We start from the raw sequence: 20,497 nt of genomic DNA on the forward strand, positions 1-20,497 counted from the left end.
GTGTTGGATGTTTTGGTATCTTTTCTGTTAGGGATCTTTCCTAATATGTTGTATATACTTGTTTAGGACCTTCTTCTCAAGGTTTGCCAAGATCTTACTTGATTTCTTAGGATTCCTTTGCGAGTTATAAAAGGTAAGGATGGTTATTTCCTTAATTACATAGATAGCATGAATCTAGTTTCTATATTTGAATATCATTGATATGTTTCCTAAATTAGATTCTTACAATGATATACTACTGTTGCATAACTTTGATTACAGTAGCATTACTTATTCATATTGAATTGATTCATGTATGATTTACTTATCAATGTTATACAAGTGATTGTAATTATTGATTTCTTTCCATATATGAAGTTACCATATATGTGATGATATGAATTGATGCATGTGTATGCTTAAGTATGGTTTGGAAAGGAGAGGTGTCCTTTTGACACTTCTGTCCTTGGACTACTACGGGAATATTATGGGATGTTTCCGGAGATGCCCTCTGGACACCTTCCTAAAACTGTTGGATGACATATTTAGGACTGTCTAGTAGTGTTTGGCTAGGATGTCCCGTTATGTCAGACCCTAATCGGAGGGGTATTGAAACCGAACGACCCGTGGTAGCAATGGGGATTCATGGGCGCTCAAGACCGGTAACCAACCCGTGAGAGGACAGGAATCACATTGTGGGGGCCATTTATTGGTAGTGTTGCATATGGTTAGACTTGGGCTCACGGGCGCTTAAGACCGGTAACCAACCCGTGAGAGGACGTGAGAGCTTCCCGTTTACCATATGTGGATAACCAATAGGGTTGATGAGTCCGTAGTCAAGGACTATGAGGACTCTAGCGTGAAGGATACCGGAAAGGATCGTCAGGGACGAGGAATGGAAGTATCTGGATCTAACTTGATGTAACTAAGTAGAAGACTTGCATTTGGCTAGGTTTTACCCTGACATGCGCCAGTACTTATACCAAATGGTTGTGAGAGAGTGTGTTGACTTAACCCCCTGCCATGGTTTGTCCTGAGGGATGAAGGACCCATTACCAATCGGCTGCTCAAGACCGGTGAAATGATCCGTGAGAGAATCCAAGATATCTTAAATGGTTGAGGATGTGAGTGGACTTTCCTAAAGAAGTACGGTGCTATGACTTAAAGCATGTTTGCCAATAGAGACCAACATACATAGAGTTAGTTTCATTCATTCATTGCTTGTCTCATATCATATTGCATTTATGATTGTTCTGGAATCCTGCCATTTATGTTATTATGGATTTTAACTGCCTTACTGAGTTTCTTTGAAACTCATTCCTTTATTGTACAATGTTTGTTAGACTATCCTACAGGTACTGAGTACTATGACGGTCCCTATGAAGAAGCGCAAGGCGAAGAGGCATATCTCCAGGAAGGTGATTGCGGTTACCACAATTACTCTGAAGATTCCGCGAGTGGTTATGCTCCGTACGATGCATAGTCCGACCATTGAGTGGAAGCGTCCTTGTGCCATTTATGAGATTTACACATATAAGGATGTTGTCTATAAAGTGGAGAACAATTTAGTTACCCATTGTACTTGCTATTGGGATTAGATTTTGTCTAGTTTATTCTTTTAGAGCTACTTTTCCGCTGGTTGTAGAGTGGGATATTTGTCTCACTTTACTTATCTGTTTGACACTCTGATTATATCTATTATTCTGATTCATTTATGATTCTTTCTTCTTTATTGGATCTATGGTTTATCTTCCGCACTTTTATTATGATTGTTCATGATTATGTTATTGTTTATGTGGGAGGTTGATCACTCGTTACTTGATCTTCGGGCTGTGGATCACACTCTTGGGTATGCCAGATAGGGTACCGGCTGGGAGGACGTGACAGAAGAAGCACCAGACATATCTTTCGGTTGTTCGGTACTGAGAGGAATAGCGGGTTGTATGGAAGTACTGGGAATAGAAGGGTTAGATGCAGTATCCATAAGAGAAAACAGGGAAGAAGAAGGAGACTCAAAGGACAAAAATCTGAAGAGAAGTGAAAGGAAAATGGCGGATAGGTATGTTTGATATTCTTGAAGGAAGAGAACAAAGTACGAAGGGAAGCAGGTGACAATTGACAGATATATATAAAGAATGAAAAGAGGCGAAGGAAAATTTCTTAGAAATGGGGGAAAATATATAATGGTCCAAAATCAATGGTCATTACTTTTCACAACCGACGCGTGGGATCAATCAGTGAATATAGGAAATTGTAGTCGAAAAGCATGAGGATGATGTATGAAGAGTAAGGGAAGACATGATGATCGTACGTGGGAAAGAGACGAAATTTATGATCAAGCGGCGGTAACTTTAAGGAAGATGAAAAGTGATCTTCAAAATCAACGAAAAGTCTGACAAGGAAGTGATTTCAGCCGGTTTCAGGATGATTTGGGGGCTGGGTACAGCAATATAATAATTACGCAAGGCAGTTCAACTATTATATTCAACTATTACAGAGGATATAATTTTATAAGGGACAGAGCCATGAATCAACTTTCAAGCTAGTGATGATATGATGACTTGGCATCAAAGTTCTGAAGAAATCAAGGAGTACCTAGGGAAAGGCGTAATGGCTGAGCAGGGTATACTGGATGATTTCGACAGACAGGATTAAACCTACTGATCAGAGTCTCATATAAGTTCAACCTGATCAGTAGGCTTGGGGGCTTATGTTGTGACTGAAGTATCCATTTTCGATTTATACCGGTCTAACCAATCTTAGTCGGGTTCGTTTAACAGAATAAAGAAGGGATGATCAGCGACGTCCAAAGAGAAGCAATGATCCGACGGTCTTGATGGAAAAAGTGTTATAAGCGGGAAAGTTTGTATAAAAGGGAAAGGAGGATTCGTAAAGAGGTAAGTCTTAAAAATCAACCAAACTCTAGACTCACTTTGATTGAAACTCCATTAGAACACTTTAGAAGCTCCAGTGAGCTCTGAAGCATCATGTTCATAACACTGACTAGATCGTCGGAGACGAGACGCCGACCCAATCGGCTCCGTTTCTTACTAGTATTCTGTCTCTTTCAGGAGTGAGAGGTTGATTGATCGAAGAGCAAGCCAGATCAAGCCAGATCTGAGAAGTTCGGTGCGAAAGCAACGATTCAAGGCGATCAGCAGAATTAGCACCAACACAATCCTTTGTATTTGAGACCGTTTTGGACCTCTCTAAGACGCTCGCGAGCAAACACAGAGAGCCCAATTTGAGGTTTTCCATTTAGGAACTAATTGGGGTGATTGAAGGGTGTTTTGGGGACCCTATTATTGTTCTATTGAAGACCCCAAAGCTCCATTGAGTTAATTTCGAAATGGAGTCGAAATTGACCAAATTGGTCGCAGCCCTAGGGTGGGCGGTCGACCAGCCCTGGGAGGCTCAATCAACTGCCCCCTATTCTAGGTGTGTGTTTTTGCCCCCTTTGACCTCCAATCGATCCTCGATTATTGCTCATTTTATTTTTCATGTTTCTAGGGTTATTTTTGGTCATTTGCACTCTCTTTTGTAGTTTTCATTGGACTTTGGAGATTGTTATTATTATTGACAGGTGAGGAAAACATATCACCATATCTTATGTGATTTATTTTTGTTGTTTAAATCTTTGTTTACATTGATATCTTGTATCTACTATAAACTGCGTGTGACTTTGCGCGAATTGAAGGTAATGTGGTATTATGTTTATTTCTTATTCCAATTAAGTGAGTTAATGATATGGAAAATGATGTGTATGTGCGGATTGAATGGCAGGACAACATCCACCTATACCTGTATATCAACTAGGGTTGTGGGTTCACCCATTACCCTAGTGACCTTATATTCACTTAGACCTAGGAACATGGTCAATAAGTGTCTAAAGGTGTTGGCTAGTGAACCCCTAAGTACTACTACCATTTTGGTAGGTGTTAAGAAATCTAACATATACGCAGCGGAATTGAAACAAGAAGGAAAGAATCAAGCAAGCATGACATAGGATATTTACTTGGTTCGGTCCTAAGACCTACATCCAAGGATGAGTTGAGCACTCAACAAGCTATGCAATCATCAAATAACCAAGCTAGGTCACAGCCCTAAATCAAGATGTGAATACTCTATACATGAACCAAGAGAGAATATACAAGACTTGGAATGACCACACCTGTAACCAGCAGTCCGACCGAAGCTTTTCCCCTTTTCGCGCATAGCCAAGAACACCATAGCCAGTGCCTTCAATGCATACAATAGCAGATGCTATTAAAACTCCATTAGAGCATCAATCTTGAAGAAGAAGATGTAGAACTCGATGTGCATAGCAGAATCACCACATCCAAAACCCAAAAGCCAAAACCAGAGAGAATTGTGAGCAAGAAAATGAGAGAATTCGTATGAGCAGAATGAATCCCACAAAGCCCTAACCCCCAATTTCATGATACACAAACATGAGGGTAAAATGACTACTTTGCCCCTCAAACTAATCCATAAGACAACCTAGTCCTAAAACAATAAAATAAAAAAAAATTAAAAAAAAAACAAGATTACCCCTGTTACCCCTGTATTCATTTACAACATTCTTCACCTTGACTCAGCTATTTTGACGATGCATAAACCTGAGAGTAAACACAAACTTATCAAATAAATATTAAAAGAAATGTAAAGCAAACTATAGAGATAATAATTTTAACAAGTTTAAAGCAGACTTAAACTTATCAACAAGTACTACTTTAGTCATAATATCTGCAGGGTTAATAGAAGTATCTATCTTACATATATCAATTAAACCCTTAGCAATTATATCTCTAATGAAATACAACTTTACATCAACATGCTTTGTTCTTTCATGAAACACACTATTCCAAGCAAGACACAAAGCACTCTGGGAATCACAATAAACAAGAGAATGCAAGTCATGAAAACCAAGCTCCCCTAGAAGCCCCTTAAGCCACATGAATTCCTTAACAGCCTCAGACAAGGCAATATACTCAGCCTCAGTGGTTGAAAGTGCCACCACATGTTGGAGTGTGGACTTCCAACTCATCAGATTCCCACCAATAGTAAACAAGTATCCAGTTATGGATCTTCTTTTATCAGAGGCAAAATTAGAGTCACAATATCCAATAATGCCTAGCTTATTAACACAAGAATTATCATGAACAATCTTATAAGATGCAGAATTTTTCAGATATCTCAACAACCACATAACTGCATCCCAATGTGAATCACATGGCCTACTCATGTATCTACAAATAAGACCAAATGAATAAGCAATATCAGGCCTACAACAAACCATAGAATACATGAGACTACCAACACATTCTTGATATGGTCTATCAGTTACAGCAACATTAGAATCCATTCTAAGCTTAAAATGAGCACCACATATTATCATGTCCAAACTTGTTAACAAGTTTATGAATATAACCAACCTGAGACAAGGTCAAAACACCACTAGGCCTATCTCTATGAATGTCTATGCCAAGAATCCTTTTAGCAGCCCCTAAATCTTTCATTTCAAATTCATATTTCAACATAGACTTAAGTTTACAAATCTGAAATTTATCCTTTGATGCAATAAGCATGTCATCAACATAAAGCAAGAGATAAATGAAAGAATTAGAACTAAACTCACAATAATAAACACAATTATCATAAGAACTTCTCTTGTACCTATTCTTGAGCATGAATTCATCAAATCTTTTATACCATTGCCTAGGTGATTGTTTTAAGCCATACAAAGATCTTAACAACAAACAGACCTTAGTCTCACTCCCCTTCACAACAAAGCCCTCAGGTTGAACCATATATATGCTCATCCAACTTACCATTCAAGAATGCAGTTTTAACATCCAATTGTTCAAGTTCAAGATCAAAGAGAGCAGAAAGGGCAAGAAGAACTCTAATAGAAGTATGTTTCACAACAAGTGAAAACACTTCATTATAATCTATTCCCTCAACCTGAGAATAACCCTTAGTGTTGGTGCAACCTAGAGGGGGGTGATTAGGTTGTACCTAGTGGTTTATACCAATTTTCTGGTTTAGTTGCAATTTCAAAATGAGTTGACAGTTCAAGATGAAATCTAATGACAAACAGCAATCACAAACACAGAATTTATAGTGGTTCGAGTCTACGTCCACTCCTCTCTTAGTCTCAAGAGAGTATTTCCACTAACGGATCTCTTTCAATACAGTGGGTAGAGAAACAAACCCTTACAATCTTCGTTTCGGGGCAAGAGTACCCTTTACAATCTTCGTTCACGGACAAGAGTATCCAATACAATCTTCGTTTACGGACAAGAGTATCCAATACAATGAATTCTAATCAACCTAGACTAGAATTAAAATAACCAATTCACAATACGAAAAGTATTAGATATTACCTATCAAAAGAGAGTAACCCTTTACCCTTTGAGTGCAAGTGATGTAATGAATGAACCAAGAGTCAATATACTTCAGCGGTTTCAATAACTCCAGACTTTGCTTTAGTGAAAGCTTCAACTTTGGAATATCCTTCAAAGTTAACCGGAGTTGGGAGGACAGCAAAAATGCTAAAAACACCAAAACTTTGCTTTTTCACTTTGTGAGTGAATATGTGCTAGATGGGGGAGAAGGATGATTCTCAAATGGGGATGGTTGGGCTTTTATAGACCCCAAGTTACTGCTTTCCCCATTTCCCCAACGGACATAAAATCTTTGCGAGATTTTGTTCCAGACGGACGTCCGTCTGCCCAGACGGTCATCCGTCTCAAAGGTATCCGTTACAAACAGCTGTAGAAGATATTCTCTTTAAACTAGCCGTTATAGTCAAATCTGGGCCAGACGGACGTCCGTCTGCCCAGACAGTCATCCATCTGGCCTAGTTTGGCTCAGACGGGCATCCGTCTGCCAGATGGAAATTCCATCTGGCCTTCTGTTGTTTCTGAGAAACAGAGTTATGAAAACAGACGGACGTCCTTCTGTTCAGACGGTCATCCGTCTGCCCTGGACTGGTTCAGACGGGCATCCGGCTGAACTTCTGTTGTTTCTGAGAAACAGAGTTATGAAAATAGACGGACATCCGTCTGCTCAGACGGACATCCGTCTGAGCTCTGTTTTTCTAAACAACTTTGGGCTGGGATATGGCTTGGATTTTTAGATCGTTTTGACAATCCTAAGCGCTGTACTAACACGTCCTAGGTCGCTCTAGTAACATGAATACATATTATGGATGTATTTACATGTGTGTATATGCAAAGGTGTCCTAAGCCCTGATTTAGCCTAAGTCTTGATCTTTGACTTGGTCTTTGACTTGATCTTGATCAGTGATCTTGATGCTCTCCTCTTGACTTTGGTTCTTTGTCTAAGATGGTTTGATCTTGAGCTTGACTCTCCGGAATTTTCTTTGAACCGGATATTTACATCGAGATTTTCTGCAGTGATGAGCTGGACAAAAAAACATATCTTTATGAAAACATTAGTAGAGTGTTTGTCATCATCAAAACTGATTTGAGACTAATGTGGCAAATGCTGACTTGGCATTTTGCAACACTTAGCTACTAATCTTGCCTTATACCTTGGTTGTTCTACACCAGGAATACCAGCCTTAAACTTATAAACCCACTTACAACCAATTAGCTTCTTTCCTTTGGGTCTATCAACAAGAGTCCAAGTCTGATTTTTCATCAAAGATTCCATTTTATCTTTCATGGCAACAAGCCAATGCTTGCTGTCCCCAATTCAAGAGACTCTTTATAGGTCCTAGGCTCACATCCCTCAAGCTAGTCAGCCCCATTAAGAGCATAAGAAAACAGATTTGAACTAGAATTAGATTCACACATATTAGCACATCTAGAAGGCCTCTTAATCTCTCTTTTAGACCTATCTCTAGTCAATAAATAACCATCTAAAGGATCCTCATCTTTAAGCTCTTCTTTAACCTCTAAAGAACCACTACCAGCTTCTAGATCATCATCATCAACCTTAGGATTAGATTCATCAATTTCAGTTTCAGATTTATCCCCTAACTTCACCTCAAATATGGTCTTGTCTAGCTCATTGGAATTAGATCTAACACTAGATGAATCAACTTTCAGAAATTCAAATTCATTGAATTTAACATCTCTACTAATTACAATCTTCTTTTCTTGTAAACACCAAAGCCTATATCCTTTAACACCTAAAGGATACCCTAGGAAGACACACTTCCTACCCCTAGGCTCTAGTTTACCCTTGTTTTGGTGAACAAAACAAACACAACCAAAGGGTTTTAACACATTGTAATCAGCATGTACATTACTCCACCTAAAATCAGGTATTTTAAAGTCAATTGAGGAAAAATGAGATTTGTTAATGACATAACAAGCTGTACTAGCAGCTTCAACCTAAATTTTCTTACTTAGGCCAGATTCGATCAACATGCATCTAACTCTATCCATGATAGTCCTATTCATCCTCTCAGCCACTCCATTCTGCTGAAGAGTATAAGTGCATGTTCTATGTCTAGTAATACAATGTTCCTTACAAAAAATCAGAAACTTTTCATTCACAAATTCAAGACCATTATCAGTTCTAATTTTCTTGATTTTCTTCTCAGTTTGATTTTCAACCAAAACTTTCCACTCTAGAAACTTATCAAAGACAGCTGATTTATCTCTAAGAAGATATAGCCAAGTCTTTCTAGAGTAATCATAAATAATAGACAAGAAATATTGGGCACCTGAAAGAGACAATGGTACATTTGGACTTCCCCACAAATCAGAATGTATATATTCAAGCACATGAGAGGTCTTATATGAAGAATGAGGAAATTTAGTCTTATGGAGCTTACCCATGGCACACACATCACAAAAAGTCAAAGGGCTAAATTTCTTAAGGCTTATCTGACCACTTTTATACAAGTGTCCAAGTCCCTTACTACTTATATGACCCAATCTTCTATGCCAAAGCTCCACCTCACTAAGAACCCCACTAGAGACTGATGCAGCCCCTAAAATCACACTTCCATTTAAGAAATATGAACCATTCTTCAAATCAGCATTTAATATTACACTATTACCCCTCATAACCCTAAAAGAACCATCCCTAGAGGTATAATGAAAACCCCTAGAATCAAACTAACTCAAGGACAACAAGTTTCACCTAAGTCCAGGTACATGTCTCACCTTTTCTAGATCTCTAACAGTCCTATCATTCAATCTTAGTCTAATTGATCCAATCCCCACAACATCACATGCATGATCATTACCCATCAACACCTTACAACCTATAATGGACTCAAAAGTGATAAACCACTCCTTTCTAGGAGTCATATGAAAGGTACAGCCTGAATCTAAGATCCAAGCATCATGATCACTACAAGGGAAAACCACTAGTGCATCACTAGTCACATCAACTACATGTGTAGCTTCCATTCTCTCATTTCCATTCTCATTTTGTATCTTTTGAAACCTCTCTCTACAATACTTTCTAATATGTCCCTCTTTCTTGCAATAATAACAAATCCTTTTATTATTATTAACATTTCCATTAAATTCTGATTTGTACTTACGTTAGTATTCTTTGCAACAAACTTCTTATTTTTTTTATTATTATTAAACGTTTTCTTAGTTTCATACAAACTTCTTTTTTTTTGGTCTGATAAATCTGTGACCGTATATACACACACAAACCACAGATAAAAGAAGAAATTGAGGAAGGAACTTGTATTCAAGGGATGAAGTAAGGGCATGACTTATACAGGTATTGTGGTAAAGATATTGCTTGCTGGTTCAAATCAATCATTCGTTGTAGTCTAGTTGGTTAGGATACTCGGCTCTCACCCGAGAGACCCGGGTTCAAGTCCCGGCAACGGAATTTATGTTATACGTAAATTTTGTTTTTTTACCCCATCTACAATACATCTTGCTTCATTATTGTCAGATGTCACTTTGTTTTTGTTGATTAAGCAGGATTTTGCACAAATCTGTGAGTTTTTTTTTTTTTTTTTTTTTGGCTCTCACATGTAACCATTATTCTCACTTCCCTCACAGGGGAGTTCTTTTGGAGGCAGAAAATGACTGCTATAGAACTACAATTCAGGACTATCTGGACAACTATCAGTATCAAATGAGATGGAATCAATATGTAAATTGGTTGGGGGGGGGGTGATTGCCATTATCAATTGAACAGAGGACAGTCAAGGGGAGTTGGATCCACCTAGGCACAATACTTGGTATTGAAAGTTTGATATTTGAGATGATTGGATGACTCTATGTACTTGTATAATGAATTGTAAACTTTAATATTTCTCTTCACTAATTGTGTACGTGTATTCTCTTTGCATGTTTACATTGGTTTATATGAGTTTTTCAAACTTTCTAGTTTCACAAGCATACAATCAAGCATTTGTCAATCAAGAACATTAATTTAGGTAATGTTTTAGGTCAAAATAACACTCTCAATGTCTTTATTGGCATCAAATTAAGTTACACGACAAAATGCAAGCCAAAATGATCCCAAATACCCCTCAAAACTGGGGGTCGATTTTTCATCGACACCCCTCCAAATGTCACCTGAAATTTCACCCTATGTTGCTATGTCTGTGGGCGACACAGGGCAAAATTTCGAACCTTGATGTACACACACGAAAACCAAAGGTAAAAGAAATTTAGGAAGGAATTTGTATTAAGACATGACTTGCATAGCATACTGCTTCTGCTACTTCACATCAGTTATCCATTGTAGTCTAGTTGGTCAGGATACTCGGCTCTCACCCGAGAGACCCGGGTTCAAGTCCCGGCAACGGAATTTTAAGTTTTTATTTGTTTGGGATGATTGTTTGGGATGAAAGATAGGGCGACTTCAGTCGCCGTGTCGGTGGCTGCCACCATTGACATGGCGACAACGGTGGCTGGCAACACCATTGACATGGCGACAATTGCTGAAATGTCGAGCGATTTTTCGAAGACCAAAATCCTTGAAATGGGTTTCAGTGCTTCCGGCTTCATTCGAAGAGATGCTTCAGTGCCAGCCACGATGAAGACCAAAATCGACTTTTTTTATCATCTAGACTGCTGGAGACATGCGGAGGTTGAAGGCAGAGGAACTGGGCATTGTGGGTTTTGGCCAGAAAGAGACTGGGTTGCAGAGTCCATGTGTGCTGTCTTTTTTTTGGTTGTTAAAGGCTTAAAGCTCCCTCCCTCCGCCTTGATCTCTTTATTTCCTGTTTATTCCACTTCCTCGTCTCGTTGTTGTCTGAATTTGTTCGACGACTGATGGCTTCTTCAAGTTCTGGAAGCACGGTTGTTGCTCCAGGTGTTCTCTAGTTGCAGTGATATAAATAATCCAGAGAGAGAGAATAGAAAGATAACAACAGTCAAGAACCAATAGCGGATTCCTACAAAATGAGAACTGATTAGGGTTTTGGAGTAGACAATTCCTTGGAGATTTACATGGAAGGGGAAGAGAAAAGAGAATTGTTGAAAGGGCCTCATCATTACAGGGAGGCAATCTCATTTTTGCCTCTTTGTCTCTGTTTACAGAAGCAGTTCAGTGTTCATCTCTTTGCTTGCAGATGAATCTAGACTCGACACTCGACACTTCGTTATTTCGTTGCTTCTTCCACCATGGATTCCCAAATGAAAGCTCCCTCGATTCTTCTTTGCTGCTTTGAAATGTTGGCGTTCGTTGTCCTCTCCCTGGCCTCCTCTTCAGTCTCCAACGACGCATACCCACTGGGATTCAGTGACAACTCCGGTTCTTATGTGCTGAGTGAGGACGCTCTTGTACCCGTCGTTAGGGAAGTCGACGATCGGCGATATCGCCGATTTCTGGGCGAAAAGTCGACTGTTATCGGCGATAAATAGTCGATAAAAAGGAAGTTTCGTGTCGCTGGGGGATTTCATGTCGCCCCCTAGCGACACCACGATAAATCGCCGTGTGTCAGCGATATAAGTGTCGGCGATATATTGCCGACACACAGTACATTCCCCTTAACCCTTGTGAATTCAGTGGCGGGGCCGTAGGGGGCCATGCCCCCGATTGAAATTTTAAAAATTCCAATATTTTTCCTTATTTCTCTCACTTTACATGTGAAATACCACCATTTGGCCCCCTCCAAAAATTAAAAGTAAAAATTTAAGATAAAGATGATGGATATAAATGTCATTCTTAATCATTATCTAAAGATTATCATTAAAATTCCCTAGTCTTAAGGAATAAAAGTTAAATTCTAATTAAAAAACTAACTCACGATCTATGAATTTTCCCTATATTCTCTCTTATATTTTTATTCCATGAATCTCTTCTTTTATTCCTATTTTTTCTCTCTTTTTTTTCTCACACTTCTCACAAAATATTGGAGTACTTAGAGATTACAAGTTTACAACTAACAGTACCCAAAAAGGGACCCTTAACCCTTGTGAATAGTTGTGATGAAACATCAGCTAATTGCTCAAAATCTATACATATTCATCTAAAATGACAAACCCAGTATTAATAGCTCAAAATCTACATGTATTCAACAAAGAAAGCAGATCAACAATCTATATATTTTTCAACTAATTAAAGCAACTGCAACTCGAATCTATTTTCAGCTAAAACAAGCAGCTAGGCAACTAACTATTTAGTTCAACCATCTAAATCCAATTAAAAAGAAAATAACAAATCAAAGGTTTCGATTGATGGGGAACTACCAAGTCGTAAAATAGGACATATTAATGGCTGCTTGTGTTCAGAGAGTTGGCTAGCTAGCTTCGCCATGGCAGCTTCAATGATGCTGGAATCATCGGGTAGTGTTGTATCATGTGATTGTGGTGGTGGACTGAGTTCCTCCCAGGCTTCAATCCATCTCATCATTGCATCTCCCAACTCATTAAAATGAGAATCGACATGACTAAGCTTTTCCTTCACTTGCTTTGCGAGCTCTTTATAACAACTCTGAACAGTTGTGCATTCCACTAGGAAAACAACTAATATTAAATGAAATTTGAGAGGGAACTAAGGTTAATTACATTGATTCTTAATCCGCCCTGATCTCCTGCCCGTTTTCAAACTTGCATGTAAATGGGCCATGGGATGATCGATCAATCATTCATATGAATTTAACTGCAGGAGACCAATCTGGGTTTTAAGAATTTCATTCTGACCGATCTGATCTCTTTTGTTTCATCGTAAGATAATAATCTATATAGCTAGCCAGTAGCTACTATTGATCTCATTGTATGGTGAAACTTAAATAGCAGCAAGAATAATTAAAGAAAGAGATTAATTATAATTGGAAACCAAGAATCCGAAGCAACGGCAGGCAGAATCATTAATGGGGATGCAGGAAGCCTTTGGCCCAGATTTGGATGGCTGTGGTGGGATCTCCATCTTGAACTATTATCAAGTGATGAGGCTCCAAGAATGTCCTCCATGTTTCCAAGAAATCTAGGTTGCCGGAGGAGGTGCAGATCACAATATCAACCTCACTTTGAGGTGGGGGCAGACTTGCAGGGGGAGGAGGGGGAAGGGGGAATCGATCGAAAACAGATAGTAAGGGAGTTCTAAGAGACTTCATTTCTACTGGTGATCAGTTCAGGGAGCGAAGGAAGATGATGAGCTTTAATTTTCATAGAACCTTCATTTTATCCTCACTTATAAGTATAACCGAGCGAAGAAGGATCGATTAATTAGTGTGTGTGTGTGAACTGTGAAGGAAGTAGAGAGTGAGTGAGTTGCTTTTATATCATATTACTATTATAAAAGCATGAACTCAAAGGACACAGCTATATTTCGGTTTTCTTAAATACCCATATGTATTCAATTAATTAGAACTTTAAGCCACTAATAAATGATGTCCGAAATTGTAAATTTCATTTACAGATATAATTAATAGTTACAATTATCATTAATGAATAATTAGTTGAAATTAATATTATCATATCTACTCCTCCCTATTGGAAATACAAACGGTCTATAAATACAAATTAATTGTAAATTTCATTTACAAATTTAATTAATAGTTAGAATTATTATTAATGAATAATTAGTTGAAATTAATACTATCATTTTTTCGCTAAAATGATCATTATATTAAGTGAAGAAGAAATATTAAAAATACATCAATTAATACCGTATAAAGAACCAACCTCCCTTACCCGCAACAACTGTTGCCCCCAATACACCCTTCCTCACTGGTTCCTGCTTAGATTAGAAACCACTAACTTATAAAACGAAATCTAGGACGTCTAGAGGCATCCATATCAAGTTCATTAAGGATTGAAGTTGACCAAGGAATGTTAATATCAGAAACTCCTGTTCTAGCTGTCGAATTTGCCAAAAAATTTGCCACTATATTAGTTTCACGATAGCAATGTGAAATCTTCCAATCTATAGTCAACAAATATTCTTGTAACTCTCTCCACATATGAAAGATATACCAAGGTATTTTCTTCTGCTGTATTAAAGTCACCACAGCTTTTGAATCACTTTCTACCCAAAGCTTATTAATTTGTAAATGCCTTGCCCAACGTAATCCGTGAATGAAAGTTTCCAATTCAGCCTCAAAGTTGGTTTTAACATTTAAAAAAATACTGAAATTGAAAACCACCGCAGCAACTTCATTTCGAAAGACTCCTCCACCGCCAAACCTTCCTGGATTGCCTAAAGAAGACCCATCAATATTTAGTTTAACCCAACCTACAGCAGGAGGACACCAAAAAATTTCTTGTGGAGGAGCAACACTAAAAATAGAGAAGTGAAGGCCCAGTCTTCTTGCATCCGAAAAAATGGTAGGAGTTACTTTTCTTCCATCCATTTTAAAGCCAAACTGTACTAAGTCTGAAAAAATTAAACTCATCACCTCATCAGTCCTGAAATTTAAATTTTCAAACCGGATTTGATTGCGGACCATCCAAAGAAAGTATAAAAAGCAAACAACATCCATTAATCAAAGCAGTCTGTAAAGGAGACTGTGAAGCCTGGTGTTTCCAAGCCTTGAACGACTCTACAATCGAATCTTTTACTGTCCAACTATAACCAAACTTTGCTGCAAAAGCTTCTCCACATCCACGTGAAAATGAGCAGTGAAGAAAGAGATGTCCTATGTCCTCTGAAGCTTTACCACATAGATTACAACGAGAGGCCAGCATAATCCCTTTCCGAGTCAACAAGGCTTCAACAAGTAGCCTATCATGAAAAAGCCTCCAACAGAAAACTTGTTGTCTAGGTTGCAAAGAAATCTTCCAAATACTTTTAGCCCATTCCAATTGTTCTCCTTTTCTACGATAGAGATCCCATGCCGATCGAAAACTAAACTCTCCCCCCACTTAACCTTGCCAATGACAAACATCAACAAAACCAGCACAAGGTACAGGATATAACATAATAAGAGAGATTACCTCTTGAAATTTGGCATTGTCCACTGATGGAAATATCCACTCCCCTTGCTGTAAACAATCTGCAACAGTCAATTTCAAATGACCCTCTAAATCTAGAGGAATACCAACATAGTCTGCAATGGTAAAATTCCCCAACCATCTGTCAAACCAGAAATTTATATTCTGACCATTCCCAACTGACCACCGTTCATTAGCTTGAACAAAACCCCAAACCTTCCTCAATCCCAACATCAAAGAGGACTGCTGCCCATAAATCTTTAAATTTCCCCTTTTGTCCACCATCTTCCCCTTTAAAAAAATGAGCAAAAACAGAGTGTTTATGTTTAATTGTCCAAGCCAACTTGCATAAGGAAGCAAAATTGACATCTCTTAATCTTCGAATACCCAAACCACCCTCACATTTTGGAGTACATATTTTTTCCCAAGACACTGTAACCTTCTTCACAGCCTCTATACTCCCTGTCCAAATGAAGTTACGCATCCAAGCCTCTGCTTGAGAAATAATAGAGCTAGGCCACCAGTACACTGAAAAATTATGAATTGGCATGCTAGAAATAACTGAACGTACCAACTCCACTCTACCTGCCAAAGATAACAGCTTTCCACACCACCCTTGTAGCCGATTCTTAATCTTGTCTAAAACTGACAGCAATCTGACACGAGTAACTCTTCCTTTAAAAATATCTATCCCCAGATATCGAGTAGGAAAGAGAGCAATTGGGATATTTAATATGTCCACAATTTTCTGTTTTCGACTAGGAGGCACACGTCCAAGAAAAAGCTTACTCTTTTCCAAACTAATATGTTGACCCGAAAATTCTTGATACTTCGATAAGAAATTTTTCAAAACTTTAACATAACATAAAGAAGCATTTGAAAAAATAAAAATATCATCAGCATACATCAGAACGGAAGGAACTTCTACTCCCCTGGGACCTGGCAAAGCTCTCAATCTACCAGCAGCTATCAAAGAATGAATGCCCCTGCATAGTACCTCTTCTGCAAGAAGAAAAAGAAGAGGAGATAAAGGGTCCCCTTGCCGAAGCCCTTTCTCAACTCCAAAGAATCCAACTGGTCCCCCATTCAATAAAACTGAGATTCTAGTAGATTGAAGCATCTCATGAATCCAGCCAACCCATCTATTTGAAAATCCGAAAGCCTTGAAGACCAAGAATAAAAACTCCCATTATAGGGTATCATAAGCCTTCATAATATCAATCTTAATTCCCATCCCTCCCCCTCTAACAGAAGAATGTAAAATATTTGTAAGTTCAGAAGCGACAAAGAATATTTTCAGAAATCATCTTACCTTTCTGGAAAGCTCCTTGCTCCTCAGAAATAAGCTTAGGCAAAAGAGGACTCAGCCGAGAAGCCATTATCTTTGACAATGTTTTGCAAAAAAAATTCCCCATACATAGAGGCCGAAATTTGTCCAGTGTAGCTGCATTCTCCACCTTGGGAACTAAAGTGAGAAAACAATTATTTACCCCTTTCGGAAGTTTTCCTTTTCGAAAGAAGGATCGAATAGCAGCCCCAAAATCGGCTGAAACAATATCCCAGCATTTGCGGAAAAAACTTCCCGGAAAGCCATCTGGTCCTGGAGAACTGTCAGGATCTAGGTCCCATACCACTCCTTTGATCTCCTCATTAGAGGGCAAACCTTCAAGTAATAAACAATCATCATCCATCAGCACTTTTGGAATCACAGACAACAACTCTGGGTGTCCCAAGTAGGAACCCACTTTATGATAGTTTTCAAAGTAAGTCACCACATAATCCTGTAGTTCAACCGATCCAAGTGTCATCCATTCTTCGCAAAGATTTAACAGAGTTTTTATTCCTTCTAAGTTTAGTAGAGAGATGGAAAATTTTTGAATTCCTATCTCCCTCCTTCAACCACCTGACCTTTGCTTTCTGCCGAAGAAGAGAGTCCAAACGATCCATTGCTTGTACAAGTTTTGACTTCAAGGAAGCCTCTTGATCAAAATATTCATTTGTCATATCAAGTTGATCAATATTAGTTTGAAAGGATGCTAGATCTTTCTGTGCTTGCTGTACTTCAATAAAAAGATTAGGAAATGTCATTTTTGCCCAAGCTTTAAGACGCTGCTTAACATTCTTCAATCTCTGTGCTAGTACAAAAATGGGATCACCAACAATCGGTTCCACCCAAGCCAAACGAACCACCTCCAAAAAAGAATCATCAGTCATCCAAAAATTATTGAACCTGAAAGGAGAGTTTACTGGTTTGACACCTTTGTCAACAAAAACACAAATCGGAGAGTGATCAGACGAGTGTGTCGGAAAAGTGATCTGTTTAGAATCACCAAACAACTCTAACCATCTGGCATTGAAGAAACTTCTATCAAGGACCGAACGAACATTACCAACTTTGCGTTGGTTTGACCATGTAAATTTCCTACCCGAAGATGGAACTTCAAAAAGCTCACAAGCATCAATGGTAGCCTGAAAATCAGCTGCTGCACCCAATTGGAATCTGCTTGAACCCCTCCTTTCAAACACCCGTAACACTGCATTAAAGTCCCCCATAACAAAAAATGGTAAGCTAGACAAAGGGAGAGCAATAAGATCCTCCCAAAGCAGTCTGCGATCAGATCTATCACAACAAGCATGAACCACTGATAGACCAAATTGGACACCTTGCCACTTGAATTGAAGAGAGAGTTGTTGGTCGGATGAAGAGAGAAAAGAGAGGGCCGCTGCAACTCTCTCTTCCAAAAGACCCAAAGATTCGGAACTTTCTCCCGCTGAAAAATTATACACAAAATTAGAAGAATATCCCAATCTATTAATAAAGAGAATTGGGCACTTACTAACATCCACTTTTGGTTCAGCGACACAAAAAATGTCTGGTTGATGAGTCATTAACAGCATTTTAAGGGCCCTCCTACCAGACGCATTACCAATGCCGCGAATATTCCAGAAGAAAAGCTTCATATCAACGATTACAAAGCAAAGACTTTCCTCTCCCAATGAGAGGCTCTTATTTACTGTAGAGACTTTCCCTAAAGCAGCATCTACCTTCTTGAATTCCTCTGCCAACAAACCCTTTTTACTTGTAGTCACTTTCTTCACTGCATTAGCCTTCTTAGGACGACCAGGCTTCCGACGAGGAGAGCCTTCATCCCTCATTGAGATAGAAGATGAAGGAGGAGGAACAACTTCCAATTGCAGCGTTCCATCATTATCAAATATGGCCGAACTCTTTTGGGCCCCACTAGAGTCCAACGCATTCTCCCTAGTTGCCACGTCAGCCCCTTTCTCTCTAAAATACCTTCCTTCTTTGGTCGAACCTCTTAGTGCATTTACAGCATTGGGTCCCACCAATGAATCCCCCAAATTAAGGTTTTCAAGTAGAATAGAACTCTTATTTGCAGCATGACCTGTTTGAAATTCAAAATGCTTGGTCGAAACACACCCTTCATTCTTATCAATGGGTCCCACAAATGAATCCCCCAAAGTAGGGTTTTCAATTTGAATAGAAGTCTTACTCGCAACATGATCATTTTGAAATTCAAAATGCTTGGCTGAATCACACCCTTCATTCTTATCATTGGGTCCCACCAATGAATCCCCCAACTTAAGGTTTTCAATTTGAATAGAAGTCTTACCCGAAACATGGACATTTTGAAATTCAAAATGCTTGGCTGAATCACAATCGTCAATCTTATCTTCGGGTCCCACAAGTGAACTCTCCAAAGGAGAGTTACCAATAAACTTAGAACACTTATCTACATCTAAGGATTTTTGAAATTCAAAATTTGTGGCCGAACCAATAACCACACCATTTTGAAAATCAAAACCATAAACCAAAAGAAGGTTTCCATGAGATTTAGAACTCTTATCCGCATCAAGGATTTTTTGAATTTCAAAAGGGTCGCTCTCTTGGCTAGGATTCGAAGAAGAATGATTCGAAGAAGAGTCCTTACCCAAAACCAACACCTCATTATCAGAAACCCCTTGATTTAAAAAAGAATTAACTAAATTCTCATTGGCCGACGGAGAGTCCACTAGCCCTGCCTCCACTAAAGCCGCATGAACCACTTGAGAGGACGAATTACTCTCACCCTCAAACTCCAGCGTCTTTGCAATCCTAATAGAATTAGGACCTTCATTCAGAACCGCATCTTCATGCGCCAAGTGATCAGGAACAAACTTCTCTTTAGCCGAAGGCATATTAACATTGCAATTTTTGCCCAAATGACCTTCTCGATTGCATCGAAAACATCTTTGAATTCCATCCTCATAGATCACCTTTTGAATGAAGCTGAAAACACGTGTAGAACCAGGTTCAAGGCGTTCTATTTGAACTTCAGACACACGCTCAGCTTCCAATTCTAATTCCACCAAAATTCTTGCGTAATGTCCCGCAGAACCAAGACGAGTACGACGGTCTAAAGAAATAGGACGACCTACTGTCTTAGCAATAGAAAGTAATACCTTGGCATGCCAGTATTCAAGAGGAAGATCAGGGAAACGAATCCAAACCAGTTTGGCAGACGGTTGAGGAGCATGAATGTTAAAATCCGGACGCCAACGTTGGAATCGAATCGATTGATTGCCAATATTCCGGACACCTCTTCTCCAAACTTCTAACAAATCTTCCTCACATCTAAATTGAAAAATCACGAAACCCTTTCCCAAGGAATGAAAAGAAACTCCTTGTTTCAGTTTCCATGATTTAGAAGCTATATCACGTAAAGCATCCATTGTTGTCTGACGAAAGTTTGCCCTCCCAATCAAGGAGAAACGAAATTGAGTACGCTGCAACTCATACTCAGATTGAGGAATAACAATACGCCGATAAGATCCAGCCTGCATAGGGGATGGGAGGGAATCAATCTCAGGCATAATGGAAGTCCCTACCACCCCAGCGTAAGATCTCCCACCGTCCATCTTCTGAGAGAAGCCATTAGCAGCCCTATCCGAAGACCTATGCGCACCATCTTTCTCCAAAGCTTCTTTCTCCAGAGTTTCTCTCTCCTCCATCTCTTCATTCCCTTAATACTATCATATCTACCCCTCCCGATTGGAAATAGAAACCGTCTTTAAACACAAATTAATTTAAAAAGTTAGCTTGCATATTTTCAAATCTCTTGAAATTATTGTGAAGCAGCACTATTGGTAATAAATAATGCAAAGATATCCAACAT

At 38.9% G+C, this 20,497-nt stretch overlaps 2 non-coding genes across 2 annotated transcripts; both read left to right on the plus strand.

The window, feature by feature from the left end:
- The first annotated feature begins 9,743 nt into the window (after positions 1 to 9,743).
- Positions 9,744 to 9,816, plus strand: TRNAE-CUC (transfer RNA glutamic acid (anticodon CUC)). Its single transcript has one exon. It is a non-coding gene; the product is annotated as a tRNA-Glu (tRNA).
- An 860-nt stretch (positions 9,817 to 10,676) lies between these two features.
- On the plus strand, positions 10,677 to 10,749 carry TRNAE-CUC (transfer RNA glutamic acid (anticodon CUC)). The gene has a single exon. It is a non-coding gene; the product is annotated as a tRNA-Glu (tRNA).
- Positions 10,750 to 20,497: the final 9,748 nt, after the last annotated feature.

The sequence above is a fragment of the Hakea prostrata genome, chromosome 8 (genome assembly GCF_041222555.1).
Source record: "Hakea prostrata isolate BN-2017 chromosome 8, UWA_Hpros_2, whole genome shotgun sequence".
Lineage (NCBI taxonomy): Eukaryota > Viridiplantae > Streptophyta > Magnoliopsida > Proteales > Proteaceae > Hakea > Hakea prostrata.